Below are 16,963 nucleotides of genomic sequence, written 5' to 3'. Positions count from 1 at the left end.
GTTTGGGAAGCTCAGACCTTAAAGGCACAGCTCCCCCCCTCCAATGCCACAGGCTTTCCCTGCACTGATGCGGTGCCGATGGAATGCAGGGGGCAGGGCAATCCCACAATTTCTCTCTTCCCCACTGCCACCAAAGGTGCTGGCGGTCAGCTCCCACCCAGTGTGCACTGTAACGTGTCGTTTTCTGCAGCGGCTGGAGGGGTCATTTCATGTTTGTGCTAGTTGCTGCTGGATCGTCTGGTTAGGTGAGCTCAGTGTGTGACCTGTGCCCACTCCATGCGGGGCTCTGGCCCCTGTAGTGGTGGCTGGGGCCTACAGGCCTTGAGGAGTCTGCTGAAGCTTTAGCTAACAGAGCGGGGGCTTTTAGCTCAGGCAGTGGAGGCTCAAGGCCCCACGTTCTCTGCCTGCAGCTGACAGCCCCCCAGGGGTGTGGTGTTACACATGGTGACTGAAGGATTGACACCCCTCAACCTCTCTACGCAGTCCCTGGGCAGAGTGCCCCTCTGGGGGTGGGTTACAGCAGCACCAGCATTCAGCTGCAGTGCGTGGGGAATATTTAAACAAAGGCTTTTATAAAAATGTGATGCCCCAATGGCCAAGGGGGGCCGATGCTGGAATTCAAAAATTTCCAGTCCCACCTGGCCTTGCAGCAGCCCGCCTGGTAAACCACCAATCAACTGGGAGTTGGGGCTACACAGGGAGCCAACTGCCCCAGGAACTGGGGAGACTGGAAGTCCTGAGAGCCCCAGATTGGGCAGGCTGCTGGGAGCCTGGAAGCCAACCAGGCAGGCTGCCTAGGATTCGGGGAGATGGCTGAGCTGGCAGGAAAGCTGCCTGCTTTCCACTGAAATTTCATGGGAATCCACGTTCCCACAGAATGCCTTGAGGCTAGTGAATTGATATTTTCCAAGGGAAGAATGTTTCACGGGAAAACCTCTGACCAGCTGTAGCCATGCACCGTCTCTGACGGATGTCCACTGTGCCGCGCCGCTGCGTGTGGGTGTGAAATACAGGCTGGAATCGCTGATATCCTGCAGAGTCCTCCTGTCTCTAATCCATCAGAACCTTCTGGGAAAGCCCTGGAGCGCTTCCGAGGTGAGCCGAATATGGCCCGATAGAAATGAAAGAGGGATCTCTGGAAATAACCCTGAAGTGCTGCTTTCTTTTTATCAGGTAACACTCCTGCGTGGGGGGGAACGGCAGCACTCAGCCAGGTTCAATAGAGCTCTGGTCTCTCTGGACAAATAACTAAACCAACCCCACCCAGAAACCTGGGGAAATTAGACCCTCTGTGGATACCCTTGATAGGCAGAATGTCTTCACTTGCAAGTTCTCTGGGACTGTGAGCAGACAAGGCAATCTGGACAAGAGGAAAGGGAACAGTCATGAACTTGGGAAAACACAGCAACAGAACATGCGGTCAAAATAAGAGCAACATACCCTCCCCCTTTCCAGTAACTTTTGAGCAGTAACCTGCCGATGAGAATATCCCCCAGATGATTGTCCTTTTCAGTAACTCCTCACTTAAAGTCGTCCCGGTTAACGTTGCTTCATTGTTACGTTGCTGATCAATTAGGGAAATGCTCGTTTAAAGTTGCGCAATGCTCCCTTATAACGTTGTTTGGCAGCCGCCTGCTTTGTCCACTGCTTGCAGGAAGAGCAGCCCCTTGGAGTGAGCTGGTGGGGGCTTGGAACCAGGGTGGACTGGCAGTCCCCCATCAGCTCCCCCTAAGTTCCCTTGCAGCAGCCGCCCAGCGGGCTACCAATTGCCAGCAGTTCAGCTGTCCCTCCCCCCACTGTGCTGCTCCCAGGAGCCTCTTCCTTGCTGTGCAGAGGGGCTAATGTCAGGGTGTCCCCCTCTCCCCTGCTCCTGCCCCTCGCTTACCCCATTTCCATAGAGCCGGGGGAGACACGTGACAGGGCTCAGGACGGAGGGAGAGTGCTGGCAGCAGGGACTGTCTCAACTTGCTGATCTACTTAAAAAGGCAGTGTACATAGAGTGGGGTCAGCATACTTAAAGGGGCAATGCACATCTCTCTCTCACATACACAGGGTGTCTCTGTCTCTGTCTACCTTGCTGTCTCCCCTTCCTCCATTTGTGCTGCCTTGTAGAGTGTGAGGCTACATTAACAACAGTGTGTTAACTCTTGAGGGCTCAGCTGTTCTAGTTCATCATTTAGCAGTAAGGCATTCCCTGGGAAATATCCCACCCTCTTCCACCCTCTGACTCCACCACCTCAACCAGGCTTCATGATCATCATTGCTGTGTACAGTATTAAATTGTTTGTTTAAAACTTATACTGTATATATATTGTCGGGAGGAGGCCATGGGGAAGTAGCCCAGGGAGTTGTAGCTGTCATGCAGCTGTTCCAGGAGCCACTGTAGACAGCTGCAATCCACAGGGCCCTGGGCTGGAACCCGGAGTAGAGGGCGGGCCTGGGTTCCCCCCATTCTTCCATCCCCCCAATTCCCTACTTGATACCGGAGGAGTTGAACTGGACTGTGGGTTCCACCGGAGGGGAAGGTCTCTGGCCTGTTCCCTGATCCACTAGGTGGATCAGTAGAGACTGCGGGGATTGTTCTTCTTCTTTCCCCATGCTGGCCAGTGATGAGGCTAACTGAGTGAACGGCAGATTTGAGCCACGAAAGTGGCCAAACTGAGGGCTGCCGTGAACCTCTGAGGTGAGAAAATCCACCAATAAGCGCAGGACCCACTAAGGCAGAGGAGGAACTTTGTCACTATATATATATACATAAAAATACAGTCTTTTGTCTGGTGAAAATTTTTTCCCTGGAACCTAACCCCCCTATTTACATTAATTCTTATGGGGAAATTGGATTTGCTTAACATTGTTTTGCTTAAAGTTGGATTTTTCAGGAACATAACTACAACGTTACGCGAGGAGTTACTGTAGCTGCACCACTTCACCCACCCACCGCACCATTCACGCTTGGGATCAGGAAATAGCAGTGTCCATGTGTCTTTGTGCAGGTCTGTCTTCATTCCTGAGGGGGCTGCTTGTCTGGAGATGTCACTGCCTAACCCTTAGTAGCTCAGACTTATTAAGGTGCTAGCTCTGGGTAACTATATAGCTGTTTATTGTATCATCTCTCATAGCAAAGTTCTCAACCTGCCTTTTCTCTCACAATGAAGTCCCCACAGAAGAACCAAAAAGCACTCTTGACTCTGGAGCAGAATTCTGGGTCCTTAGTTATAAGCTTTTTATTATAAAGTAAAAACTCTTTTCTTTTCTTTTGGCCTTCTTTTGGAGACCACTACCCCCCAACATCCAAGTTCAAGTGTAGTTATGGTGACTCCCTGAGTGTCACTAGAGGAATTGTGAGTAGATAGCTTATGCAAACAAAGTTCTCTATGGCATCACTTTTCCTTCTTCATCAATAGAGGGAGTAGTGAGCTTTTTCCTGTCTGGAGTTTCTGGCCACAGGGCTTACACTATTTAACATTCAGATAATGCTAGTTCCTAGAGACCAACCGGTTTTGGGCCCTATTGCACTGGGCAGTGCAATCCCTGCTCCAAAGAGCGTCCAATCCACGAGACAAGATTGAACAAGCACATGAGATGCACAAGTGGTCTGGGGCAGAGGAGACACCATGACAAAAATAGTAGGTGGTGCACATTGCCTCGCCAACCGGAGCAGTGCTTCCAGCCATCTATTGTAAGCAGCCTGTGCGACTGAACAGAGAATGCTGCCCCCCGCTGGGATACTCACCCAGGGAGGTCGTGGATTCTTCAGAAAAGCTCTCATTCTTGGAGCAGTTCTTCAGGGCTTTCCCTTGTTGTTTGGACCTTCCTAGCCCATTGTGATGGCACCCAGATCATGAGTGAGCCCAGAGTTCTCCTAGCTGTTTACTGCAAGAGCTAAGAGAGTGTGTTTGTGTCTTCAGTGGAAAGAAACACAGTGTTACCTGCCCTTTAGGTCTCTGTGCTCCAGGCAGCGTATGCAGATGTGACCTTTGCTGGGCCATGCCTATTCATCATGGAGTTGGGTTTCACTTGTGTCCTTTTGGCAGCTGCAGTGCGACACAGAGAAGACTGTATCCTCCACCCCATCACACGGTTTGCTCCAGAGCCTTCTGTTCTGAACTTGAATGCCACTGGCCCCAGGGGACATGCTGTGCCATTGAAAGAAGAAAACAATTCACCAGGATCTGTTTACCAGGAGGCTTCCCGGTCAGTCCTGCCAGTGGCATTATGGGAAGAGCATCCTACCCCAGGTGAAGTCGGTTTGGCCTGCTCCTGTCCCATTTCAGTCAGAAATATGCCCAGTGCCCCCATCACACTGACCCTCTCCCAGCCTGACATGGCTGAACTGGACCAGTACAGACACTTGCTCTGCCTAGGGTGGTCAGGTGCCCGTTTTTTGGCCAGAAAGTCCGGTCGAAAAGGGGACCTGGCAGTGTCCAGTCAGATCTACTGACTGGATACCCAAAGTCCGGTTACTTCAAGCGGGGGAGGCGCTGGGTCATCATCTGCTTCAGCCCCTACTCGGCCGGGGCTGCCTTCTACCTGCGTCTGGTGGTTGCGGCTCCCAGCCACGGCTCCGCAGGTGAGTCCCTCCAGACCTGGGTGGAGTGGGTGGGAGGGGAAAAGCATTGACCGACGGGGGGAGAGGGGAAGAGGAGTGGATGGGGCGGGGCCTCAGGGGAAGAGGCAGGGCTGGAGTGGGGCCTCGGGGGAAGGGGCAGGGCAGGAAAGGTTCCAGCACGCCTACTGGAGTGTCCAGTTTTTAAATATTATCACGTTGGCAACCATAGCTCTGTCCTGACCCAGCTGCCGGACTCCCCGCAGAGCTGCCCAAATGAGCAGCTGATGAGGATTCAGTGGGTGGGAGACACCTGGGCTGCTCGCTGCTGGAGACGCGGGGGGCTATGAGAAGCTGGACGGGGCTGAGAGGGACTTGGCTGCTGGGCTGTAGGAGATGGAGGCTCGGGAGTGAATGCCAGTGGGAGTCCGAGGGTCTGGGCAGCTGTGGGAGGAGGGATTAGGATCTGGGTACGTGTGGGAGAGCTAGGAGGATTTTGGCACCTAAGGGTGGGGGTCAGCGCTGGTTACCACAGGAATCCGTACAGCCATTGAGTCTAAGGCCAGACGGCCCACTGGATTGGCGCGTCATCCTCCTACACAGCAGAGACCGAGACCTTCCCCGTGACCCCTGTACTGAGTGCCCCGATGTACAGATCTGGGAGGGGCTGGCTGAGGCGTAGCCCATGCCATCCTTGCCTTTGCTGCCTGCCCAATACCTGAAACAGCCCCCCTGAGCTTCCCTGAGCTTCCCCCAGCTCCCACCCACAGCTTCGCCAGTGCCCTGGGCTAACCCCTGGGCATGGGCATGACACATGGTTCTTAAACCAGCACTTCCTTCCCTGAGTAGGGCAGAGCATAGCCAAGAATGAAAAGTGAAGTGTGTGTGTGTGTGCATGCGTGCGTGCACATGGTGTGCACCTTCTGGGGCCTGTGTGCATTGTAAATACACCCAGGCTCTGTGTGTGTGTGTGTGTGTACCCTCTGGGGTCTCCGTGCATTGCTGTAAATACACCCAGGCTCTGTGTGTGTGTGTGTGTGTGTGTGTGTGTGTGTGTGTGTACCCTCTGGGGTCTCCGTGCATTGCTGTAAATACACCCAGGCAGTGTGTGTGTGTGTGTGTGTGTACCCTCTGGGGTCTCTGTGCATTGCTGTAAATACACCCAGGCAGTGTGTGTGTGTGTGTGTGTGTGTGTACCCTCTGGGGTCTCCGTGCATTGCTGTAAATACACCCAGGCTCTGTGTGTGTGTGTGTGTGTGTGTGTGTGTGTGTACCCTCTGGGGTCTCTGTGCATTGCTGTAAATACACCCAGGCAGTGTGTGTGTGTGTGTGTACCCTCTGGGGTCTCCGTGCATTGCTGTAAATACACCCAGGCAGTGTGTGTGTGTGTGTGTGTGTACCCTCTGGGGTCTCCGTGCATTGCTGTAAATACACCCAGGCTGTGTGTGTGTGTGTGTGTGTGTGTGTGTGTGTGTGTCTGTACCCTCTGGGGTCTCTGTGCGTTGCTGTAAATACACCCAGGCTGTGTGTGTGTGTGTACCCTCTGGGGTCTCTGTGCATTGCTGTAAATACACCCAGGCAGTGTGTGTGTGTGTGTGTGTGTGTGTGTGTGTGTGTGTGTGTGTGTGTGTGTGTACCCTCTGGGGTCTCCGTGCATTGCTGTAAATACACCCAGGCTGTGTGTGTGTGTGTGTGTGTGTGTGTGTGTGTGTGTGTACCCTCTGGGGTCTCTGTGCATTGCTGTAAATACACCCAGGCTGTGTGTGTGTGTGTGTGTGTGTGTGTGTGTGTGTGTGTGTGTGTACACCCTCTGGGGTCTCCGTGCATTGCTGTAAATACACCCAGGCAGTGTGTGTGTGTGTGTACCCTCTGGGTTCTCCGTGCATTGCTGTAAATACACCCAGGCTCTGTGTGTGTGTGTGTGTGTGTGTGTGTGTGTGTACCCTCTGGGGTCTCTGTGCATTGCTGTAAATACACCCAGGCAGTGTGTGTGTGTGTGTGTGTATGTGTGTGTGTGTGTGTGTACCCTCTGGGTTCTCCGTGCATTGCTGTAAATACACCCAGGCTCTGTGTGTGTGTGTGTGTGTGTGTGTGTGTGTGTGTACCCTCTGGGGTCTCTGTGCATTGCTGTAAATACACCCAGGCAGTGTGTGTGTGTGTGTGTGTATGTGTGTGTGTGTGTGTGTACCCTCTGGGGTCTCCGTGCATTGCTGTAAATACACCCAGGCAGTGTGTGTGTGTGTGTGTGTATGTGTGTGTGTGTGTACCCTCTGGGGTCTCCGTGCATTGCTGTAAATACACCCAGGCAGTGTGTGTGTGTGTGTGTGTGTGTGTGTGTGTGTACCCTCTGGGGTCTCCGTGCATTGCTGTAAATACACCCAGGCAGTGTGTGTGTGTGTGTGTGTGTGTGTGTGTGTGTGTGTGTACCCTCTGGGGTCTCTGTGCATTGCTGTAAATACACCCAGGCAGTGTGTGTGTGTGTGTGTGTGTGTGTGTGTGTGTACCCTCTGGGGTCTCTGTGCATTGCTGTAAATACACCCAGGCAGTGTGTGTGTGTGTGTGTGTGTGTGTGTGTACCCTCTGGGGTCTCTGTGCATTGCTGTAAATACACCCAGGCAGTGTGTGTGTGTGTGTGTGTGTGTGTGTGTGTGTGTGTGTGTGTGTGTGTGTGTACCCTCTGGGGTCTCTGTGCATTGCTGTAAATACACCCAGGCAGTGTGTGTGTGTGTGTGTGTGTACCCTCTGGGGTCTCTGTGCATTGCTGTAAATACACCCAGGCAGTGTGTGTGTGTGTGTGTGTGTGTGTACCCTCTGGGGTCTCTGTGCATTGCTGTAAATACACCCAGGCAGTGTGTGTGTGTGTGTGTGTGTACCCTCTGGGGTCTCTGTGCATTGCTGTAAATACACCCAGGCAGTGTGTGTGTGTGTGTGTGTGTGTGTACCCTCTGGGGTCTCCGTGCATTGCTGTAAATACACCCAGGCAGTGTGTGTGTGTGTGTGTGTGTGTGTGTACCCTCTGGGGTCTCTGTGCATTGCTGTAAATACACCCAGGCAGTGTGTGTGTGTGTGTGTGTGTGTGTGTGTGTGTACCCTCTGGGGTCTCTGTGCATTGCTGTAAATACACCCAGGCAGTGTGTGTGTGTGTGTGTGTGTGTGTGTGTGTACCCTCTGGGGTCTCTGTGCATTGCTGTAAATACACCCAGGCAGTGTGTGTGTGTGTGTGTGTGTGTGTGTGTGTGTGTGTGTGTGTACCCTCTGGGGTCTCTGTGCATTGCTGTAAATACACCCAGGCAGTGTGTGTGTGTGTGTGTGTGTGTGTGTGTGTGTGTGTACCCTCTGGGGTCTCTGTGCATTGCTGTAAATACACCCAGGCAGTGTGTGTGTGTGTGTGTGTGTGTGTGTGTGTGTACCCTCTGGGGTCTCCGTGCATTGCTGTAAAAACACCCAGGCAGTGTGTGTGTGTGTGTGTGTGTGTGTGTGTGTGTGTGTGTGTGTACCCTCTGGGGTCTCCGTGCATTGCTGTAAATACACCCAGGCAGTGTGTGTGTGTGTGTGTGTGTGTGTGTGTGTGTGTGTGTGTACCCTCTGGGGTCTCTGTGCATTGCTGTAAATACACCCAGGCAGTGTGTGTGTGTGTGTGTGTGTGTGTGTGTGTGTACCCTCTGGGGTCTCTGTGCATTTCTGTAAATACACCCAGGCAGTGTGTGTGTGTGTGTGTGTGTGTGTGTGTACCCTCTGGGGTCTCCGTGCATTGCTGTAAATACACCCAGGCAGTGTGTGTGTGTGTGTGTGTGTGTGTGTGTGTGTGTGTGTACCCTCTGGGGTCTCCGTGCATTGCTGTAAATACACCCAGGCTGTGTGTGTGTGTGTGTGTGTGTGTGTGTGTGTGTGTACCCTCTGGGGTCTCTGTGCATTGCTGTAAATACACCCAGGCAGTGTGTGTGTGTGTGTGTGTGTACCCTCTGGGGTCTCTGTGCATTGCTGTAAATACACCCAGGCAGTGTGTGTGTGTGTGTGTGTGTGTGTACCCTCTGGGGTCTCTGTGCATTGCTGTAAATACACCCAGGCAGTGTGTGTGTGTGTACCCTCTGGGGTCTCTGTGCATTGCTGTAAATACACCCAGGCAGTGTGTGTGTGTGTGTGTGTGTGTGTGTGTGTGTGTGTGTACCCTCTGGGGTCTCTGTGCATTGCTGTAAATACACCCAGGCAGTGTGTGTGTGTGTGTGTGTGTACCCTCTGGGGTCTCCGTGCATTGATGTAAATACACCCAGGCTCTGTGTGTGTGTGTGTGTGTGTGTGTGTGTGTGTGTACCCTCTGGGGTCTCTGTGCATTGCTGTAAATACACCCAGGCTGTGTGTGTGTGTGTACCCTCTGGGGTCTCTGTGCATTGCTGTAAATACACCCAGGCAGTGTGTGTGTGTGTGTGTGTGTGTGTGTGTGTGTGTGCGCGTACCCTCTGGGGTCTCCGTGCATTGCTGTAAATACACCCAGGCTCTGTGTGTGTGTGTGTACCCTCTGGGGTCTCTGTGCATTGCTGTAAATACACCCAGGCCGTGTGTGTGTGTGTGTGTGTGTGTGTGTGTGTACCCTCTGGGGTCTCTGTGCATTGCTGTAAATACACCCAGGCAGTGTGTGTGTGTGTGTGTGTGTGCGTACCCTCTGGGGTCTCCGTGCATTGCTGTAAATACACCCAGGCAATGTGTGTGTGTGTGTGTACCCTCTGGGGTCTCCGTGCATTGCTGTAAATACACCCAGGCAGTGTGTGTGTGTGTGTGTGTGTGTGTGTGTGTGTGTGTGTACCCTCTGGGGTCGCTGTGCATTGCTTTAAATACACCCAGGCAGTGTGTGTGTGTGTGTGTGTGTGTGTGTGTGTGTGTGTGTGTGTACCCTCTGGGGTCTCTGTGCATTGCTGTAAATACACCCAGGCAGTGTGTGTGTGTGTGTGTGTGTGTGTGTGTGTGTGCACCCTCTGGGGTCTCCGTGCATTGCTGTAAATACACCCAGGCTGTGTGTGTGTGTGTGTGTGTGTGTGTGTACCCTCTGGGGTCTCTGTGCATTGCTGTAAATACACCCAGGCAGTGTGTGTGTGTGTGTGTGTGTGTGTACCCTCTGGGGTCTCTGTGCATTGCTGTAAATACACCCAGGCAGTGTGTGTGTGTGTGCGTGTGTGTGTGTGTGTGTGTGTGTGTACCCTCTGGGGTCTCCGTGCATTGCTGTAAATACACCCAGGCTGTGTGTGTGTGTGTGTGTGTGTGTGTGTGTGTGTGTGTGTGTGTGTACCCTCTGGGGTCTCTGTGCATTGCTGTAAATACACCCAGGCTGTGTGTGTGTGTGTACCCTCTGGGGTCTCCGTGCATTGCTGTAAATACACCCAGGCTGTGTGTGTGTGTGTGTGTGTGTGTGTGTGTGTGTGTGTGTGTGTGTGTGTACCCTCTGGGGTCTCCGTGCATTGCTGTAAATACACCCAGGCTCTGTGTGTGTGTGTGTGTGTGTGTGTGTGTGTACCCTCTGGGGTCTCCGTGCATTGCTGTAAATACACCCAGGCTGTGTGTGTGTGTGTGTGTGTGTGTGTGTGTGTGTACCCTCTGGGGTCTCCGTGCATTGCTGTAAATACACCCAGGCTCTGTGTGTACACCTGCAGCATTGCTGTTACGTTTGCTTTGTCTAGTTTGCAATTCCTCTCTAGGAAGCCACTCGCTAAGAACCATGAATCTTGTCTCTTTCACCCCGGTCACACAAGGAGGTGGCGGAGAAGCCAAGGGTTAAACCCCAGGGTCTGGAGTCCTCTGTTAGCAGCTTAAAGTTCTCACTATTTATTTTAAAGGAAACAAGAGGGAGGGAGGGGGCGAGCAAGAGAGAGCAGAGGGGTGGGGGTGGAGGCAGATTTTCAGAAGCTCCCAGGCAAGGCTCAGGCTCAGCACCCACAATTGGGGCCAGGTTCCTTAGCAGGTTCAGTGCCCCCTCCTCCCCCGCCATGGTGGCACCCAGTATGACCCTGTTGGCCTTTAAGCTGTAATCACTGGGTGCAAGGTAGCCCCTGAACACACCTTACAGAGCCTTGATGGGTCTGTCTACACTGCAGTTAGATACCCGTGGCTGGCCCGTGCCAGCTGACATGGGCTTGTGTGGGTCGGCTAAGGGGCTGTTTAATTGCAGTGTGGATGTTTAGGCTCGCCCTGGAGCCTGGGCTAGGACCCTGTGACGTGCAAAAAGCCCCTTAGCCCAAGCCCTGCGAGCCCGCTGGGGGCATGGGCCAGCCCCAGGTGTCTAACTGCGGTACAGGCAGACCCACAAAGACATGATTGTGGACAGCCCAAAATCTGTCAAGATTTGAACACTCCTTTGCAACAGGGAAGCTAAATGGCTTGTAGGGCCGCTACGCTGCACTGGAACAGAGCGGCTCCACCAGACGTTTGGGGTTTAGCTGGCCAGACACCCTCTCCCCTGCTTCTACCAGGTGCTTTGCCGCTGCCTCACCCTAGACCAGGGGTAGTCAAACTTTTTGGCCCGAGGTCCACATCGGGGTGCGAAACTGTATGGAGGGCCAGGTAGGGAAGGCTGTGCCTCCCCAAACAGCCTGGCCCCCGCCCCCTATCCACCCCCTCCCACTTCCCGCCCCCTGACTGCCCCCCTCAGAACTCCCATCCAACCCCCCCTGTCCCCTGACTGCCCCCCGGCCCCTATCCAGCCCCCTGACAGGCCCCCCAGGACTCCCACACCCTATCCAACCCCCCCTGTTCCCCATCCCCGACAGCCCCAGAACCTCCACCCCATCCAACCGCTCCCTGTTCCCTGACTGCCCCCTGGGGCCCCCTACCCAACCCCTCCACTGCCATGCGTGCACACCGCCGCCACCCCCTTACCATGCCGCTCAGAGTGGCAGGAGCTCGCAGCCCCACTGCCCACGCGGCAGCATGGCTGCAGGGGAGAGGGGACAGCGGGGGAGGGGCTGGGGGCTCGCCTCCCCTGCCAGGAGCTCAAGGGTCTGGCAGGATGGTCCCGCGGGCCGTACTTTGCCCACCCCTGCCCTAGAACCACAGGATATGACGACACTTCATGGGAGCCCAGGGCTGCGGGACCTGGGCTTGCGTGTCCACACTGCATTGCAAACCTGGGTTTACAATTGCGGGTCTCACAGCTGTGCTGACGTGTCCACATTGCACTGTGCACTGCTGCGTAGGGCAGAGGTGGGCAAACTACGGCCCGCGGGCCACATCCACCCAGCCCCTGAGCTCCCGGCTGGGGAGGCTCGCCCCCGGCCGCTCCCCCGCTGTCTCCCCGTAGCTACGCTGCCATGAGGGGAGCACGGCTTGTGCCCGCCCACCTCCCAGGCTTTCCAATAAGCCTGTCCAGCCGCTCTGAGCGGCATGGGAAGGGGGCGGGTAGCGGGGGGGTTGGATAAGGGGCAGGTCCTGGGGTGCAGTCAGGGGACAGGGGGCAGTTGGATGGGGCAGAGGTTCGGGGGGGGCAGTCAGGGGACGGGGGCGGGGTTGGATGGGTCTGGGGGCCTGTCAGGGGGCGGGGGTGTGGATAGGGGGCGGGGCTGTCAGGGGACAGGGAGCGGGTGGCGGAGATTGGATGAGGGGGATTGGATGGAGGTGGGGGAGTAGCACTGTATGTAAGGGAGCAGTATGACTGCTCAGAGCTCCGGTATGAAACTGCAGAAAAACCTGAGTGTCTCTGGATTAAGTTTAGAAGTGTGTGCAACAAGAGTGATGTAGTGGTGGGAGTCTGCTATAGACCACCGGACCAGGGGGATGAGGTGGATGAGGCTTTCTTCCGGCAACTCACGGAAGCTACTAGATCGCATGCCCTGATTCTCATGGGTGACTTTAATTTTCCTGATATCTGCTGGGAGAGCAATACAGCGGTGCATAGACAATCCAGGAAGTTTTTGGAAAGCGTAGGGGACAATTTCCTGGTGCAAGTGCTAGGGGAGCCAACTAGGGGGGGCGCTTTTCTTGACCTGCTGCTCACAAACCAGGTAGAATTAGTGGGGGAAGCAAAAGTGGATGGGAATCTGGGAGGCAGTGACCATGAGTTGGTTGAGTTCAGGATCCTGACGCAGGGAAGAAAGGTAAGCAGCAGGATACGGACCCTGGACTTCAGGAAAGCAGACTTTGACTCCCTCAGGGAACAGATGGCCAGGATCCCCTGGGGGACTAACATGAAGGGGAAGGGAGTCCAGGAGAGCTGGCTGTATTTCAAGGAATCCCTGTTGAGGTTACAGGGACAAACCATCCCGATGAGTCGAAAGAATAGTAAATATGGCAGGCGACCAGCTTGGCTTAATGGTGAAATCCTAGAGGATCTTAAACATAAAAAAGAAGCTTACAAGGAGTGGAAGGTTGGACATATGACCAGGGAAGAGTATAAAAATATTGCTCGGGCATGTAGGAAAGATATCAGGAGGGCCAAATCGCACCTGGAGCTGCAGCTAGCAAGAGATGTCAAGAGTAACAAGAAGGGTTTCTTCAGGTATGTTGGCAACAAGAAGAAAGCCAAGGAAAGTGTGGGCCCCTTACTGAATGAGGGAGGCAACCTAGTGACAGAGGATGTGGAAAAAGCTAATGTACTCAATGCTTTTTTTGCCTCTGTTTTCACTAACAAGGTCAGCTCCCAGACTGCTGTGCTGGGCATCACAAAATGGGGAAGAGATGGCCAGCCCTCTGTAGAGATAGAGGTGGTTAGGGACTATTTAGAAAAGCTGGACGTGCACAAGTCCATGGGGCCGGACGAATTGCATCCGAGAGTGCTGAAGGAATTGGCAGCTGTGATTGCAGAGCCCTTGGCCATTATCTTTGAAAACTCGTGGCGAACGGGGGAAGTCCCGGATGACTGGAAAAAGGCTAATGTAGTGCCCATCTTTAAAAAAGGGAAGAAGGAGGATCCTGGGAACTACAGGCCAGTCAGCCTCACCTCAGTCCCTGGAAAAATCATGGAGCAGGTCCTCAAAGAATCCATCCTGAAGCACTTAGAGGAGAGGAAAGTGATCAGGAACAGTCAGCATGGATTCACCAAGGGAAGGTCATGCCTGACTAATCTAATCGCCTTTTATGATGAGATTACTGGTTCTGTGGATGAAGGGAAAGCAGTGGATGTATTGTTTCTTGACTTTAGCAAAGCTTTTGACACGGTCTCCCACAGCATTCTTGTCAGCAAGTTAAGGAAGTATGGGCTGGATGAATGCACTATAAGGTGGGTAGAAAGCTGGCTAGATTGTCGGGCTCAACGGGTTGTGATCAATGGCTCCATGTCTAGTTGGCAGCCGGTGTCAAGTGGAGTGCCCCAGGGGTCGGTCCTGGGGCCCGTTTTGTTCAATATCTTCATAAATGATCTGGAGGATGGTGTGGATTGCACTCTCAGCAAATTTGCGGATGATACTAAACTGGGAGGAGTGGTAGATACGCTGGAGGGGAGGGATAGGATACAGAAGGACCTAGACAAATTGGAGGATTGGGCCAAAAGAAATCTGATGAGGTTCAATAAGGATAAGTGCAGGGTCCTGCACTTAGGATGGAAGAATCCAATGCACCGCTACAGACTAGGGACCGAATGGCTAGGCAGCAGTTCTGCGGAAAAGGACCTAGGGGTGACAGTGGACGAGAAGCTGGATATGAGTCAGCAGTGTGCCCTTGTTGCCAAGAAGGCCAATGGCATTTTGGGATGTATAAGTAGGGGCATAGCGAGCAGATCGAGGGACGTGATCGTTCCCCTCTATTCGACACTGGTGAGGCCTCATCTGGAGTACTGTGTCCAGTTTTGGGCCCCACACTACAAGAAGGATGTGGATAAATTGGAAAGAGTCCAGCGAAGGGCAACAAAAATGATTAGGGGTCTAGAGCACATGACTTATGAGGAGAGGCTGAGGGAGCTGGGATTGTTTAGTCTGCAGAAGAGAAGAATGAGGGGGGATTTGATAGCTGCTTTCAACTACCTGAAAGGGGGTTCCAAAGAGGATGGCTCTAGACTGTTCTCAATGGTAGCAGATGACAGAACGAGGAGTAATGGTCTCAAGTTGCAATGGGGGAGGTTTAGATTGGATATTAGGAAAAACTTTTTCACTAAGAGGGTGGTGAAACACTGGAATGCGTTACCTAGGGAGGTGGTAGAATCTCCTTCCTTAGAGGTTTTTAAGGTCAGGCTTGACAAAGCCCTGGCTGGGATGATTTAACTGGGACTTGGTCCTGCTTTGAGCAGGGGGTTGGACTAGATGACCTTCTGGGGTCCCTTCCAACCCTGATATTCTATGATTCTATGATTCTATGATTCTATGATCCCGGGGGGGCAGTTAGGGGTAGGGAGTCCTGGGAGGGGGTGGTCAGGGAACAAGGAGCAGGGAGGGGGGTTGGATGGGTTGAAGGTTCTGAGGGGGGGCAGTCAGGGGGCGGGAAGTGGGAGGGGGCCAGGCTGTTTGAGGAGGCACAGCCTTCCCTACCTGGCCCTCCATACTGTTTCGCAACCCCAATGTGGCCCTCGGGCCAAAAAGTTTGCCCACCCCTGGCATAGGGTCTGCGGCTCCAGGTGCATCCCCACTGCACAATGACAGGGCTTGGACCTGAGTCACAGCAGGACTTGGGCTCTGACCTCCCCTACCCCAGCAGGGACCCAGGAGCTGGCTGACCCAAGTCAGACTGATTTGTGTGTGGACAGAAGCGGGGACTTTGGCTCAAACCTGAGTTAGTCCTGGGCTTAGTGTGCCATGTAGACACACCCACAGCCCCCTGGAGTAGAGCCCTGTGCTCTGGCCTGCATCAGGGACTCTGCAGGGTAGGCCTCTCCGCAGCTGTGCTGTGCTGAGCCAGGCCTCCTGGCTGTGTGGAGTGGGGCAGGCTGGCTGGCTGAGGGGTGGTGAGAAGCTACGGCAACCGGTACTCAAATGTTAGCCATGCAGGGGCTGAGTGACCTGCTAGTTCCAAGCCCTGAAGAATGAAGCTACTTGTCTAGTCCCCCCGCCCTCCCCAAACCCTTTCTCTTTTAAACAGACCTGACAAATTAAAACACTGCTAATGGGGGGGCCTCCAAGTACCCAAGTTAAGTAGCTCAGGGGGATGGGGGAGCCTCGGGTTCGCAGGCCAGCAAGTGATGTATGGTGGATTGGACCCCAAGGGGTTAATGGGAATGTTGGCAGCTGATGTAACCCAAATCGGACACATTTCTGAACAGGCTTGATCATTTCCAGTTTTTATTTTAAGAAATGTACAAAGAGAAATTGCACTAGCGCATTGATGGAAACTCCTTGGCATTCTTCCACTCCTGCCCAACAAGTAGGTGCGGGCGACAGCGGCTGTATAATATGTTTGGTTGCCAGTACTGCACCCCCTTTCTCCACGGATGTTCACAGGTAAACACACTTGAAACCATCGTCTCAAGCACTGAATAGCCCAGGCGCCTGCCCCATCGCCCTGAGCACGCTGAAATCATGCTGATGAGCGGAGAACTCTGTTGTCTGCAGCAAAGATGCTCACCCTGCCACCCCAAACCCCAAGAGGATTTGAACCCTAGCCGTCTGCTGCTGGTTCGAGGCAAGTATGCTCAGCGGACAAGCCCGCAGGACCCTGGGTTAGGAGAAATCGCCCTTTTTCTCCTGGAAGAGTGCCTGGGAAAGTTATTGGGGACAATAACCTGGACAAGGCCGGTCAGGAAGGACAATAACTGTTCATTAACAGCAGGTCTCTGCTGTGGGATGCTGGCTCCCAGCCTTGTTGCTACATACTGTGGGTGGAATCGCAGCCCTGGTTAAGTCAGTGGCAAAACACCCATTGGCTCCCACCGGCCGGGATTTCCCCCTGCTTGGTTCCTGAATTGCAGCTGCAACATCCAGCAGGAACGAGACCCGATGGGAAGGAAGAACAGTTCTATCAGCACAGAAATCACGCAGGACCAAATCCCTGCCTGCCTCCAGAGGGGCTCCCAGCTGCTGCCTGGGGGTGCTGCAGGACACAGTCCTGCCTCGTTCCATGCCATGATGCCCCGGCAGAGTCACTCTACAGCTGCTACAGGGAGCCACTGGCATAGACGCACCAGCAGCCACACAGCCCTGTGCAGGGCACCTGCGTGCAGGGCCCTTGTGCTCAGTGAATCCTCAGGCCATGTCCCTGCCTCCCCCGACCTCCTCCAATCCACTCACCCTGGTGCTCCGGAGGAGCTGGCTCTCCACCGCCTTCTGCCCCCTGCAGCAGCACCGTTCCCTTTGCTCCCAGGTGTGCGTGCCCACGCCAGCGGGGAGGGGAGGGCAGGAGTCACAGCTTGAGCCTGGTCCAACGAAGCTTTTGCCATTGGCTTCAGTAAGGGCAAGTTCAAGCCATACAGCTCCAGCCCAACGCGTGGGCAACCTTGAGCCCGCGACCGGTCCCATTGGAACCCACTGAGCAACTCCCAGGCTTAAAGCTAAGCACGGGCTGGGGAGTGATTTG

This window comes from Chelonia mydas, chromosome 27, assembly GCF_015237465.2.
Source record: "Chelonia mydas isolate rCheMyd1 chromosome 27, rCheMyd1.pri.v2, whole genome shotgun sequence".
NCBI classification, from domain to species: Eukaryota; Metazoa; Chordata; order Testudines; family Cheloniidae; genus Chelonia; species Chelonia mydas.
This window is presented reverse-complemented; position numbering follows the sequence as displayed.